Source organism: Elephas maximus, chromosome 24 (assembly GCF_024166365.1).
Source record: "Elephas maximus indicus isolate mEleMax1 chromosome 24, mEleMax1 primary haplotype, whole genome shotgun sequence".
NCBI classification, from domain to species: Eukaryota; Metazoa; Chordata; class Mammalia; order Proboscidea; family Elephantidae; genus Elephas; species Elephas maximus.
Window position 1 is genome coordinate 22,230,538 of NC_064842.1, and position 13,798 is coordinate 22,244,335.

Here is a 13,798-nt window from a genome sequence, read left to right on the forward strand (position 1 = left end):
ATACAGTCCTTATGAGTCAGAATCGACTCGAGGACAATGGGCTATGGGAGAAATATGATTAGCTCAGAAGGCCTCATGATTTTTGAAACTTTTTATTTGGAACAAATTTCAAGTGTTCAGAAAAGTGACAAGAATGATACCAAGCCGCTAAACCTCCTTCCTGCAGCCCCGCTGTAAACTAACTCTATCAGCCCTTCCTCTATCTTCTCACTAGTCCTGTCCAGGTGTAATCTCTTAATTTTCCTCTTAATTAAATCACCGCTTTCTCCTCTAGCACTGTTAGTAAACATCCCCTAGTTCAACAAACAGACTTTGCCATCGAATCAATTCCAACTTGCGACAACACCATTTGTTACCGAGTAGAACTTCTCCACAGGGTTTTTTTGTCTGTAATTTTTACGGAAGCAGACCACCAGGCATTTTTCCACAGTGCTGCTGGGTGCGTTGGAACCACCAACCTTTTGGTTAGTGGTCTAGCGCCAACCTTTGCATTACTCAGGCACCAGCAACCACCCCTACCCCTGTTTAATTTAGCCCTCTTCTTTCTGCTATCAGAAACCCTGGTGGCGTAGCGGTCAAGAGCTATGGCTGCTGATCGAAAGACTGGCAGTTCTAATCCACCAGGTGCTCCTTGGAAACCCTATGGGGAGTTCTACTTAGGGTTGCTATGCGTTGGAATCGGCTCGACAGCAATGGTAATTTTTTTTTTTTTCCTACTACCAACCAGTTGCCGCCAAGTCGATTCTGACTCATGGGGACTCCATGTGTCCGTGTGTGTCACAGTAGAACTGTGCTCCATAGGGTTTTCAATGGCTGATTTTTGGAAGTAGATCACCAGGTCTTTCTTTGGAAGCACCTATGGGTAGAGTCAAACCTTCAACCTATTGATTAGCAGCTGAGCATATTAACCACTTGCATCACCTAAGGGTTCCAACATACAGTGTGCACCCGTGAAAATGAAAAACAGACACAGCTGAATTTCTAAGTGTAACAGGGCCTCAGTCTGACGTAAGTCACGAGTCACAGCCTCACTTCCTTTGTGGCCCTCACAGGACATCGGGGAAAGGCCCCCCACTGCTTTCAGACTGGTGTAGAAAGTCTTCTGGAGCTCCCTGGAGGGAGGGGAAATGGCTGGTCTAGAGCAGGGAAGAGCCATGGGATGTTTTAGTCAAAGAGGCACAGCATTTCCTTTGATTATACCAAATTCTTGACTCAGTAGAGAGATGCTCGCTAAAGGTGAAGAGTAGAAAAGTGAGAGGATGTCAGTCCAGTCTCTGGTTTCAGGAGGAAGAAGCTGACTTTACTCCCCTAAAATTGGTTCACCCTGCCTAATCTCTTCCTTCAGGTGCCTGATGTCACTTGGTTCTGTGCTCTCTCTATAGCTCAAATTATTTATTTGGAAAATGCATGATGGAGTGGGATTGTGGAGATGAGTCTATAAGAAGAGTTAAGCTGGATAATGTAACTGCAGTGTTGAACTGTGTGCGAACTGTGATGTGATGAGGCCAAGAGTGCAAGGCTGTCTTGCAGTGTGATGGGACATGGCCTCTTCTGAGCTGCTGCCAAGGATGAGCAAGACAGTTAAAGTGTGATTCCAACTCATGGCAACCCCATGTGTGTCAGAGTAGAAAACTGTACTCCATAGGGTTTTCAATTACTGATGTTTTGGAAGTAGACTGCCAGGCCTTTCCTCTGATGACTCATAGCAACCCTAGAGGACAGAGAAGAACAGCCCCATAAGCGTTCCAAAGAGTGGCTGGTGGGGTCAAATTGCCAACATTTTAGTTAGCAGCCGAGCTCTTAACCACTGTGCCACCAGGGCTCCAATAGGGCATGTCGACAGCCCCAGCCCCTTATCTTTAAATTGTTCTTGTGTGTTTAGGTGCTGTCGAGTCAATTTCAACTCATAGCAACCCCATGTAACGGAGTAGAACTGCCCCATAGTGTTTCCTAGGCTGTAATGTTTGCAAGAGCAGATTGCCAGACCTTTCTTCTGTGGAGCACCTGGGTGGGTTCCAGAGGCTGATCTTTGTGCCTGACCTCTGTGCGTCCAGGGCTCTGAGGGAAATGGCAGGTTGTCAGCAACAGAGCAACAGCAAAAGAGCAGGAGAGAAAGCATCTCTGCTTGTGGTAGATAAATTATTTCCTGTAATTAGAACAATTTAAGATGCAAACTTTGCAAAAAGGGAGATGCTGTTTAAAATGCAGAAATAAGCACCTTTTACTTAACTTTGCTCAATTCTATATACACAAATGATGGGAAATGATGCTGCATTCATTTTATTGTGCATTACTTTGAACCCGAATTTACCTATATATTTTTTTAAATACAATGTTCAGGAATACCGATTCTCTATTAACGTTTCCCTGATCCTTTAAATTACATTCTGTTTTGTAACTTACTTTTTCTGATTTAACGTATCAAAATTATTTTAGCATATCATTAAATAGTCTTTTCCAACGTCATTTTTAATGGCTACCATGTGCCTATTCCCAAGAAAGGTGATCCGACAGGATGTGGAAATTATTGAACAATGCCATTAATTATCACACACAAGTAAAATTTTGCTGAAGGTCATTCAAAAGTGGCTGCAGCAGTACATAGACAAGGAACAGCCAGAAATTAAAGCCGTATTCAGAAAAGGACATGGAACCAGGAATATCCTTGCTGATGTCAGATGGACCCTGGCTGAAAGCAGAGAATGCCAGAAAGATGTTTACCTGTGTTTTATTGACTAGGTGAAGGCATTTGACTGTGTGAATCATAACAAATTATGGATAACTTTGCAAAGAATGGGAATTCCAAAACACTTAATTATCCTCATGAGGAGCCTGTACATAGATCAAGAGGCAGTCATTTGAATAGAACAAGGGGATACTGCATGGTTTAAAGTCAGGGCAGGTGTGCATCAGGGTTGTATCCTTTCACCGTACCCATTCAATCTGTATGCTGAGCAAATAATCCCAGAAGCTGGACTATATGAAGAAGAACGGGGCATCAGGATTGGAGGAAGACTCATTAACAACCTGCGTTATGCAGATGACACAACCTTGCTTGCTGAAAGTAAAGAGGACTTGAAGCACTTACTGATGAAGATCAAAGACTACAGTATGGATTATGCCTCAACATAAAGAAAACAAAAATCCTCACAACTGGACCAATAAGCAACATCATGGTAAATGGAGAAAAGATCGACGTTGTTTCAAGGATTTCATTTTACTTGGATCCGAGATCAATACCTACGGAAGCAGCAGTCAAGAAATCAAAAGATGCCTTGCATTGGGCAATTCTGCTGCAAAAGACCTCTTCAAAGTGCTGAAAAGCAAAGATATCACCTTGAAGACTAAGGTACACCTGACCCAAGCCATGGCGTTTTTAACCGCCTCATGTGCATGTGAAAGCGGGACGATGAAGAAGGAAGACCAAAGAAGAATTGACACTTTGAATTGTGGTGTTGGTGAAGAATATTGAATAGTACCATGGACTGTCAAAAGAAGGAACAAATCTGTCTTGGAAGTACAGCCAGAATGCTCCTTAGAAGCAAGGATAGCAAGGCTGCATCTTACATACTTTGGACATGTTGTCAGGAGGGATGAGTCCCTGGAAAAGGACATCATCCTTGGTAAAGTAGACGGTCAGCGAAAAAGAGGAAGAACTTCAACGAGATGGATTGACACAGTGGCTGCAGCAATGAGCTCAAGCATAACAATGATTGTGAGGATGGTGCAGAACTGGGCGGTGTTTTATTCTGTTGAACATAGGTCGCTAAGAGTCAGAATCAACTTGATGGCACCTAACTACAGCAACAATGTATTCCATCATATGGTGTTACAGATTGAATTGTGTCACCCCCCCCCCCCCCGCAAGATATGTGTTATAAATCCTAACCCCTATACCTGTGGTTATAATACCATTTGGATATAGGGGTTTTCTTTGTTATGTCAATGATGCCAGGTTAGTGTGGGGTGTGTCTTAAGCAAATCATTTTTGAGATATAAAAAGAGCAGATTAGCCACTAAGCAGGCAAGCACAAACAGGGGGGCAGATACACTCCATATGAAGATTGCCAAGGAACTGAGGAACAGAAACTGAAAAGACACAAGGACCTTCCTCCAGAACCAATAGAGAGAGCTAGGCCTCCCCTCCTGCCAGCATCCTAAATTTGGGCTTCCAGCCTCCTAAACTGTGAGGAAATAAAATTTGTTTGTTAAACACCACTTGCAGTATTTCCATTACAGCAGCACTAAGAAGCTAAGACATATGGTTAACCCATAATTTATTTAACTAATCTGCTATTGTTTTTGGAGGGTTTTATTATTGTTTTAGAAGCTGTGCCATCAAATAAGCCAACTTTCTAGTCACATTCTCTGTGACAACCACAAATGAAAATATTTTCAGATTCCTTATTATTTGCAATGGGTAGTTCTATGTACAATATGGGGTGCAAAGCTAAATTATGCCTAGATTTAGATTCTGTTTAGAAAGTCAGGGTATTTACAAATTATAATTAGCATGCAAGGCACTGTGGGCTCTGTCCCAATGGGTGACACAGTCAATAAGAGCTCGGGTTCAGAAGGGGAGATGGCTGTGCTGCACTGGGCTGGCTGGTCAGGAAACCTTTACGTAGAACTGAAGAAGTAGAATCATCTGGGCCCCTCCCCCGGAGATTTTGATTAAATTGGTCTGGGTGGGCTCACACGTCTGCATTTTTGCAGCCATGTGAGGACCACTGATATAGAAGATGTACATGCGTGAGTCTTGGAGGACAAGTGGAGTCACATAGGGGGAAAAAAAAGGGGGCAGAGGAGGGTATATACAAGAACTGCATAAACCATGGGCAAAAACCACCAAACCAAACTCATTGCCATTGAGTCAATTCCGACTCACAGGGACCCGACCGGACAGAGTAGAACTGCCCCATACAGTTTCCAAGGAGCACCTGGTGGACTGGAACTGCTGACCTTTTGTTTAGCAGCCGTAGCTCTTAACCACTATGCCACCAGGGTTTCCAAATAATGGGCAGAGACAGGAAATGTGCATGTAGAAAGATAGATTCTCAGACTTTTAGAGCTGGAAGAACATAATTTAATCTCTCTGCTCACAGCTCTCCTAGATGTTTCTTCAAGGTGGCGCTTTGTCCACTGTCAGGTAAAGAACTTTTACTTGCAGTATCTTATGTGACTGTCGTACTGACTCTGTGAGGTGGCTAGAGATTATTAACCCCGTTTTAGCTATTATTTTAAAAATTCTAGACTAATCATTAAATTATTTGAAATTGAGAAGTTACAATTTTGGCATAGATATGTGAGGCATATTGTTGTTCTTGGTTGCCTTTGAGTCGATCTCTACTCATGGCAACCCCATGAGTGAAGAATAGAACTGCTCCATGGGGATTTCAAGGCTGTGATCAGAAGCAGATGGCCAGGCCTGAGGCACCTCTGGGTGGGTTCAAGCTGCCAACTTTTTGGCTAGTAGTCCAGCACTTAACCATTTGTGGGGCACAGACAGACAAAAAGGAATAAAAGGGAAAATAACCAAGAAGAGTGAATGCTGTGAAAATATAACAATGGTCTCTTTAATGACCCAGATAATGGTGGCTCCCAGATAGCTTAGTGTGGTTTGCACAGGCTTCACTTGGTTGCGCCAAGACCTGTCCACAAGCCAAAGGGTCTCTACCGACCAAGTCATAGAAGTGACTTCTGTCCACACGCAAGGGGTGAAATGAGCTCCCAAGGCCCTGCCCGCCTTCATCACAGAAAACAAAAAAAACCAAACCCAGCGCTGTTGAGTCGATTCTGACTCCTAGTGACCCTATAGGACAGAGTAGAACTGCCCCATAGAGTTTCCAAGGAGCGCCTGGTGGATTCGAACTGCTGACCCTTATGGTTAGCAGCCGTACCACTAACCACTATGCCACCAGGGTTTCCAAGAAGGTGCACTTAAAATGTGACTCCAGCTCATCTGACAAAATCATCACATATGTTAACCATTTCTTATTCAGAAAGAGTTGCTACTAACAAAACTTCTGAGGACATCCCAAATATTTCTTAGAGAGAAAACACAAGAGCATGGCACCCAAAGAAGCGAACAGGAAGGACCAGGTACTCATTGTCATTGGAGGTGCCAATCGCCCCAGGGCATCTCTAGGCCCTGGGCCCCTCCCAAGTACACAGGGGAGGAAACCCTCCCTTCTGCCAGCGTCTGAGTCTGAGCAGTCAGTTAGAAGACAAGTTCACGGTGACATGAGCTAGAGAGGGCTGTAGGCTCCGTCCCCGAGGCTGCTCCCATCCCTGGGGGCTCCGACCCCCAACAGCCGAACATCTCCTGGGAGGCGTAGGTCACGTACACGAAGCCGTCCTCGTCCTTGTAGTCCCTGTAGACCTCCGCCATGGTCATGCTCATGCTGGCCAGGCTTTTATTGTTCACCAGCAGGTAAAAGGCTTCAGTGGCCCTCAGTACCATGCGGCTCCTGGGTTTGGGGGGAGGTGGCAGAAAGGACAGAAGTTAGTCTGGCAGGGCGTGGGCCCCCAACCTATAGATTTACCTCAGTGTGTAGATAATGTAACCATATCTACCCAAGATGTCCTCCCCCACACACACCCCTGAGTGTTGCGGCTCTTAAACTTTAGAATTTCAACAATTAGAATTGTTGAAAATAGGATCCTCCACACAAGTGACTTTTTCATGTGTGTGGTAAAATATATAACAAAACATTTGCTATTTCAACCATTTTTACATGTACAACTCAGTGACATTACTTTCATTTGCCTTGTTAGGCAACCCCACCACCATGATCCATTCCCATAGATTTTGATTTACTAGATCTCAGAAGGAGTCCAGAAATCTGTATGATTGTGAAGCAGACAGACCTCCCTTTGTGAAACATTGCTCTAGAGAGCACAGGCAGACTGCCTGCTGCCCCTGTCCGTGCCTGTGGTCTCTAAAAAAAAAAACAAACGACCAGTTGCAATCCAGTCAACTCTGACATGTGTGACCCCATGTATGTCAGAGTAGAACGGTGCTCCATAGGGTTTTCAATGCTGATTTGTCAAAAGTAGATCACCAGGCTTTTCTCGTGAGGCATCTCTGGGTGGACTTGAACCCCCAACCATTACACTAACAGCCGAGCACATTAAGAACTTGCATACTCAGGGACTCCAAACTTCTCATTAACCATCTGTTATGGATTGTGTCCCCCCACCATGTGTTGCAATCCTAACCCCTATACCTGCATATGTAATCCTGTTTGGAAATAGGGTTTTCTTTGTTACCTTAACAAAGCCATAGCAGTGTCTGGTATGTTCTAAACCTATTCACATCTGAGTGACATAAAGAACAGCATAGACACGGAGGCAGGCCCACACAGGGGAAGACAGATGCCATGTAAGAACCACCAAGAACCAAGGAACGCCTGGGGCTACCAACAAGAAAGGAACTGATTCACCTGAGCCCCTGATTTGGACTTTTAGCCTCTAGAAAGGTGAGAAAATAAATTTCTGTTTTGAAAGCCACCTACTTGTGGTATTTGTGTTACAGCAGCCCGGGGAAACAAAGACACATGCCTTCCATCTAAACGAGAGCCCACCAGTCTTGTTCTGTCTTGTTTAAGAGCCACAACTGGTCCACTCCCAGCGCTGGCTCTGAGGTGCTGAAGAGGCTAAATGTATGTGATGGGGGGAAGGGAAATGGCTTCAAAACCTGGTTAACTAGCACTGAATAGTCCAAAGGTGGAGTCCCAACCATTGCACTGTCCCCTGTGATGAGCAAAAAGTCTGTTTTGCGTGGGAAAGTGTGGCGCTGAAGGTGGGTTATTGCCAACAACTTTGGAGGAGCAACCCCACCTGTACAGAAAGGGCACCTTCATTTCTGTTCTTCTTCTTCCAGGCTCTCGTTTTACTAAGGTTGAAGCTGTGTGCGTAAAGCAGGCCTGTCTCCTCTCTCCGTGGATCAGCAGCGGCATAGAACATTGTCCTACTGAAAACTCCCTCTCTGGCCTCAAGGGAAAACCTACTTAGGGCCAAAATGGTGTCACTGGGCTTTTAAAATACCTGAAAACAGAGGGCTCTTTGGACTAGTTTCAGAAACAAGGCTCCTTGAAAAAATTATTTGAAAAATTTGAAGGTAGAAATTAAAATATAGTTCCAGTAAAATGTGGGAAAAAAAAGAGAAGACAGCGGTTATGTCAGCACTGGAGGCCCTTAGTCTCTTGAGAGGTGTTTGCAAGATACTCCCTGCCTGTTTCAAGTAGGTTAATCATGAGCATACCCTTTTCTAAGGCACAATCGAAAGAAAACGGTATGATAAACTCTTCTCCTCCTCCTTCTCCCAGACTGCAGAAGACCCCCGAAAAAGACTGGCCACACTCAACAACCTCCCCCCTCCTCCGCCCTCCCCCCCCCACCCCGTACTTTCCCACCTACCGAAGCAGGCTGAGGAACTGGGTCATGGTCAGCTCCTGAGGGACCAGGAACTTGGTTTTGTCCAGCAGGGGCAGGAGCTTCTCACGAGGGCAGCGCTCCACTATCACCTGCCAAGAGGGTCAGTGTGAGTCTCTTCTGGAACAAGCACCTGGGAATGTGGCTCAGGCTGCTCTGCACCTTAGGATCTTGGGGCAGAGAGGAGGCTGTGGGGCGGGCTTTGTTTTTCCAGAGAACAGGTCTGCAGGCCCTGAGCAGAATAAATACACTGGAGTCTTACCGGGATCTTGCTTGGGAACTTTGCCCGGATTCCAGCCACTTCTTCTCTTCTGGTTGCTGTGAAAATTTAAGTGCAAATGAATAGCTAAGTCTGTAGGAGAGGCCTGTGTCTCTCCTCCCCTCTCAGGGGCCAGAACCCAGGAAGGTGCCCCAGGAGTCTTACCTAAGCTCTTCCTCTGCTTGAAAGGTCTGAGGCTTGGGCTTTTCTGTGGAGGCTGCATTTTACTCAGCAGCTGTGTCTGTGTCTGATTTCAAAAGCCAAAAAGCCTGTAACTGGAATCTAACTCCTTCCTCCAGCTGCTTCCAAACTGCCTGCAGGAGCTGAAGGAGGCCCTTATGTAGGGCTGGTGACATCAGGCCTCTCCGGTCCCTCTTCCCCCCACGTCTCTCCCGGGCAGGAGGGCGGTCAGGTCTGAGGGGGAAATGAAATAGCCACCTGCTTGTTAGTCAGAGGAAGCCACTTTGGTCCCTGCCAGTTAAGAATGTGTCTTTGCTGAAGAAGTGGACCTGTTGCCATCGAGTCAACACTGACTCATGATGACCCCTGATACGAATGGTTGATAAGGTGTGAGGAGACCTGGTTGGCACAGTGGTTAAGAGATCAGGCTGCTAACCAAAAGTTTGGTACTTTGAATCCACCAGCCACTCCTTGGAAACCCTACAAGGGAGCTCCACTCTGTCCTGTAGGGTTACTATGATTTGGAATCAATTTGACAGCAACATGTTTAGTTTTTTTGATTTAGAGGTGCCTTTTTTTTTTTTAGAAGAAAGGCTTAGTGATCTATTTCCAAAAAGTCAGCCATTGAAAATCCTGTGGAGCACATGTTTACTCTGACACACATGGGGTTGCCATGAGTCAGAGCCAACTCAATGGCAACTTTTTTTTTGTACTTTAGATGGTCTACAGAGCAAACTAGTTTCTCATTAAACAGTCAATACACATATTGTTATGTGACATTGCTTGCCGACCCCACGACATGTCAGCACTCTCCCCTTCTTGACCTTGGGTTCTCCATTACCAGCTTTCCTGTCCCCTCCTGCCTTCTTGTCCTTGCCCTTGGGCTGGCATGCCCATTTGGTCTCATTTTGTTTTATGGGCCTATCTAATCTTTGGCTGAAGTGCAAACCTCAGGAGTGATTTCATTACTGAGCTATAAGGATGTCCAGTAGTCATACTCTCAGGGTTTCTCTAGTCTCTACCAGAGCAGTAAGTCTGGTCTTTTTTTATGTGTGTGTGAGTTAGAATTTTGTTCTACATTTTTCTGCAGCTCTTTGTGGGGCCCTCTATTGTGAGCCCTGACAGGTGAATCAGTGGTGGTAGCTGGGTACCATCTAGTTGTGCTGGACTTAGGCTGGTGGTACTTGTGATCCATTAGTCCTTTGGACTAATCTTTTCCTCGTGTCTTTGGTTTACTTCATTCTTTTTTGCTCCAGACAGGGTGAGACCAGTGGAGTATCTTAGATGGCTGCTCACAAACTTTTAAGACCCCAGACAATGCACATCAAAGTAGAATGTAGAACATTTTCTTTATAAACTACGTTATGCCAATTGAGCTAGCTGCTTCCTGAGAACAGCAACTTTTTTTTTTTTTTTAATAAGTAAAGGCTTATAATGTACTACATTGGTCCTCACTCTAACATGGTCTTCTAGGCCTGACCTGAAGAGCTCTGGATAGAAACAGCCTTACGTGAGGACATTTTGAAAGTAGAGAAATGAAGGACTTCCAAGATGGATTGACCCTACCTTGAAATACACGGCTTTTTTCACGGTAAGAAATAGAGACCTCTATTTTTTTTTATCATTAGGGAACACTAATTTTCCTCTGCTGCAATGATTGTTATTTTCTAAGCAACTACTATGTTTTTTATTGGTTTTGTGCTTTGAAATTCCACACAAAAAAAGAGTGTAGGCTCTGAAGTTAGACCACTTGGGTTTGAACTCTGCTCTTGTCACCTAATAGCTGTGTGATCTTGGGTCAATTGATACATCTCTCTCTCTGCCTCAGTGACCTCAAGTATAAAGTAAAGAGAATAATATATCTACCTCAGGGGACTGTAAGCATCAAATAAGTTAGTACATGTAAAAAAATAAAATAAAACTGAGAACAACACTTAGCTTATACTGCTCAATGGGAAGTGTAAGTCACTGTTTTCACCATTTTGTTGAAGAAGAATCTGGGATGAGAGAGGTTCTAGGCAGTCTATGAAGAAGATAGTTTTTGGCTTTCAAGCTTGCATGAAAGCCTAAGGGTGGGCTAGACAACAGACCTAGCTTATCAACATTGCCATTCTCTCTACCATCATCATCATCATCATTATTATTCTTCATCAGAAAGGGAGGAAACATTTATCAAGTGTGTTTGACACTGTGCTAATTACTACATGTATTTTCTCAGTTTTTTCTTCTGAAAAAGAGGACTAAAGCTCAGAGAAACAAAATAAAATGATGTCCACCCCACAGCTGGTGGGATTTGAACCCATGTCTATGCAGCACTGAAACCCATGCTCATTTCATTGTAACATAATGTGTTCCATTCCTGAACTTTAAATAAAAAGCTTGGGGTGGGGAACCTTATGGTCTTAGAGAAACCATGTTCTGAGTCATCCTTCCAGCAGTCTCCTCACTCCTATGGTTGTGTGCATCTTCAAAGTTCAGATAAAAATAGGGAATGTACCCTCTAGTCCCTCGAAATGTGAAGACTATTTCTCCCTTACTCCCCAAATGCCATCTCAGATAGTTTTTTAGAAATAGAATTATGGCATCTCAGTGTGAAGGTGGATAGGCCTCCTCCAGCACTTTTGTGGGGCCAGGGTAAAAGACTAAGGGCCCTGCCTCACAGCTCCCACACTCCACTGCCATCAGCCTTGGCTCTCCCTTCCTGAGTCAACTTCGCAGGTTTCTTTGTCTTATCCATTGTGTCTTATGCTGGGTTCTTTAGAGGAGCAAAATCAGTGAAATGTATATATAAATATATAGAGAGAGATTTATTTCAAGGAAATGACTCACACAATTGTGGAGGCTGGTAAGTCCCAAATTCATGGTCAGTGGCAGGCTGGAGGCCTCTTCTGACTCTCGTGGTAGCAGGGGCTGACGAACCCAAAGTCTGCAGGCTAGGTGGCAGGCTGCCGGATCACATCCGAAGAACCTGAGGTCAGAGGATGACAAGGTGAATACAAGATCAAATACAAGATCAAGAGAAAGTAAGCTTTGCTAGAGCACCCATATGTACTGGATGCAGGCCCCACCCCCAAAGAAACTCCCCTTTCAAATGATTGGCTGCTCACATCAGATTACAAAATGGAAGATGATTGCATAATATCTGCCAAACCACTGAGAATCATGGCCTTGCCAAGTTAACACATAACTTTAACCATCACATATGAGAATGAAAAAAGATGTTCTGACGTGGAGGCATTCCAGGGCTAGTGCCAATCCCGTAGACACAGGAAAATAAGAAGGAAAAAAATAAACTTAATGTGAGTCTGAAAAACACTTTGGAAAATGGTTGCAGGTGGTAACCTGTCTTTTTGTCTTCAAGGAGTTTACTGCTTACTGGGGAGATAGACAATAATAAAAGAAGCACACAAATAAAAGTAAAATTCCAAGTGTAATACATAATGAGGATAAACCAAAACCAAGCCAAACCCCTTGTTGTTGAGTCAATTCTGACTCACAGCAACCCTAGGGGACAGGGTAGAACTGCCCCTAGGTTTTCCAAGGAGCGGATGGCAGATTTGACTTTCTGATATTTTGGTTACCAGCTGAGCTATTAGGCACTGTGCCACCAGGACTCCATACAATGAAAGTAGACACAGTTAATTGGGATTGGATATTATGCTGTGAATCTACTCTACGGCAGTGGGTTTGGGTTTTTATTATTATTATGCCATAAGCTATTATCAACTCAACAGCAATGGGTTTGTTTGTTTGTTTTTTCAAATTCTCAGGCTGGAGCCCTGGTGGCATAGTGGTTAAGAACTCCGCTCCTAACTAAGAGGTCAGCAGTTCAAATCCACCATGAGCTGCTCCTTGGAAATCCTTTGGAGCAGTTCTTCTCTGTCCTGTAGGGTTGCTATGAGTTGGAGCCAATTCGACGGCACCTAACAACATTCTCAGGCTGGAACTATATTCTAGCTACTAATTCTTGTTCATACCCACCCCTACCCTTTCCTACTTACTCATACACCATAACAACTCACTGGACCTTCAGAACTAAGAATGGAGGTAGGAAGAGAAACTGGTCATTCGTAAAATCTTCACTGACTCTACTGCCTAGAGGTTGAGGCCACACTCCATTGCAGGCCTTTCACAGGTAGATTCCACACCTGAGTTTCCCCCTTGTCTCACTCCTCCAGTGAAAGCCCTCTGACCTGGCTCAGCTGGTCTCACTGTTCTGCACATATACTTTGTGGGCCCCCTTCTCTAAGCTGATCACAAGAAGTCCCTGCACAGAATGCTCCCCCCACTTGCCTATCTTCCTATCTACCTCAATCTCATCCATCCCATTCAAGCCTAGTCAGGTTCCAAGTCCCAAAGAGTCTCCAAAGAGAGCGGCCTCTCTTTTTCCTCCAGGCACATTTGCTATAGGTACCACTCATTTCACATTAATGTCAGACACATTTAAGTTTAGCTTGTCTTGTATACAAGAAACATGAATGGCTGTGGCTCATTCCTGGCAAGCATTTCCTGAATGTTATGGAGGACACAGAGGTAACAAGACACAGCACATAGCCTCACTGTGAAGGCACCACTTGATCGTTCCTTTCTTATTTCTGTTCTCTCTGCATTAACCTCCATTTTTCTCTAAGGCCTGATCTGGGTTTGAGTCAACAGCAGACTTGGTGAAGCACCCTTAACAGTAATGTTATGTGTCTTAGTCACCTAGTGCTGCTACAACAGAAATATAAGTGGATGGTTTTAACAAAGAGAAATTTATTCTCTCACAGCTTAGGATGCTAGTAGTCCAGATTCAGGGTGCCAGCTCTAAGGGAAGCCTTTCTCTCTCTTTCGGTTCAGGGGGAAGGTCCTTGTCATCAATCTTCCCCTGGACAAGGAGCTTCTCAGCACAGGGACCCTGGATCCAAGGTATGCACTGCTCCT

The 13,798-nt window shown here is 44.6% G+C and overlaps 1 pseudogene; it reads right to left on the reverse strand.

The window, feature by feature from the left end:
* Nucleotides 1-5,559: 5,559 nt before the first annotated feature.
* Nucleotides 5,560-11,879, reverse strand: LOC126066885 (microtubule-associated proteins 1A/1B light chain 3C-like; annotated as a pseudogene).
* Nucleotides 11,880-13,798: the final 1,919 nt, after the last annotated feature.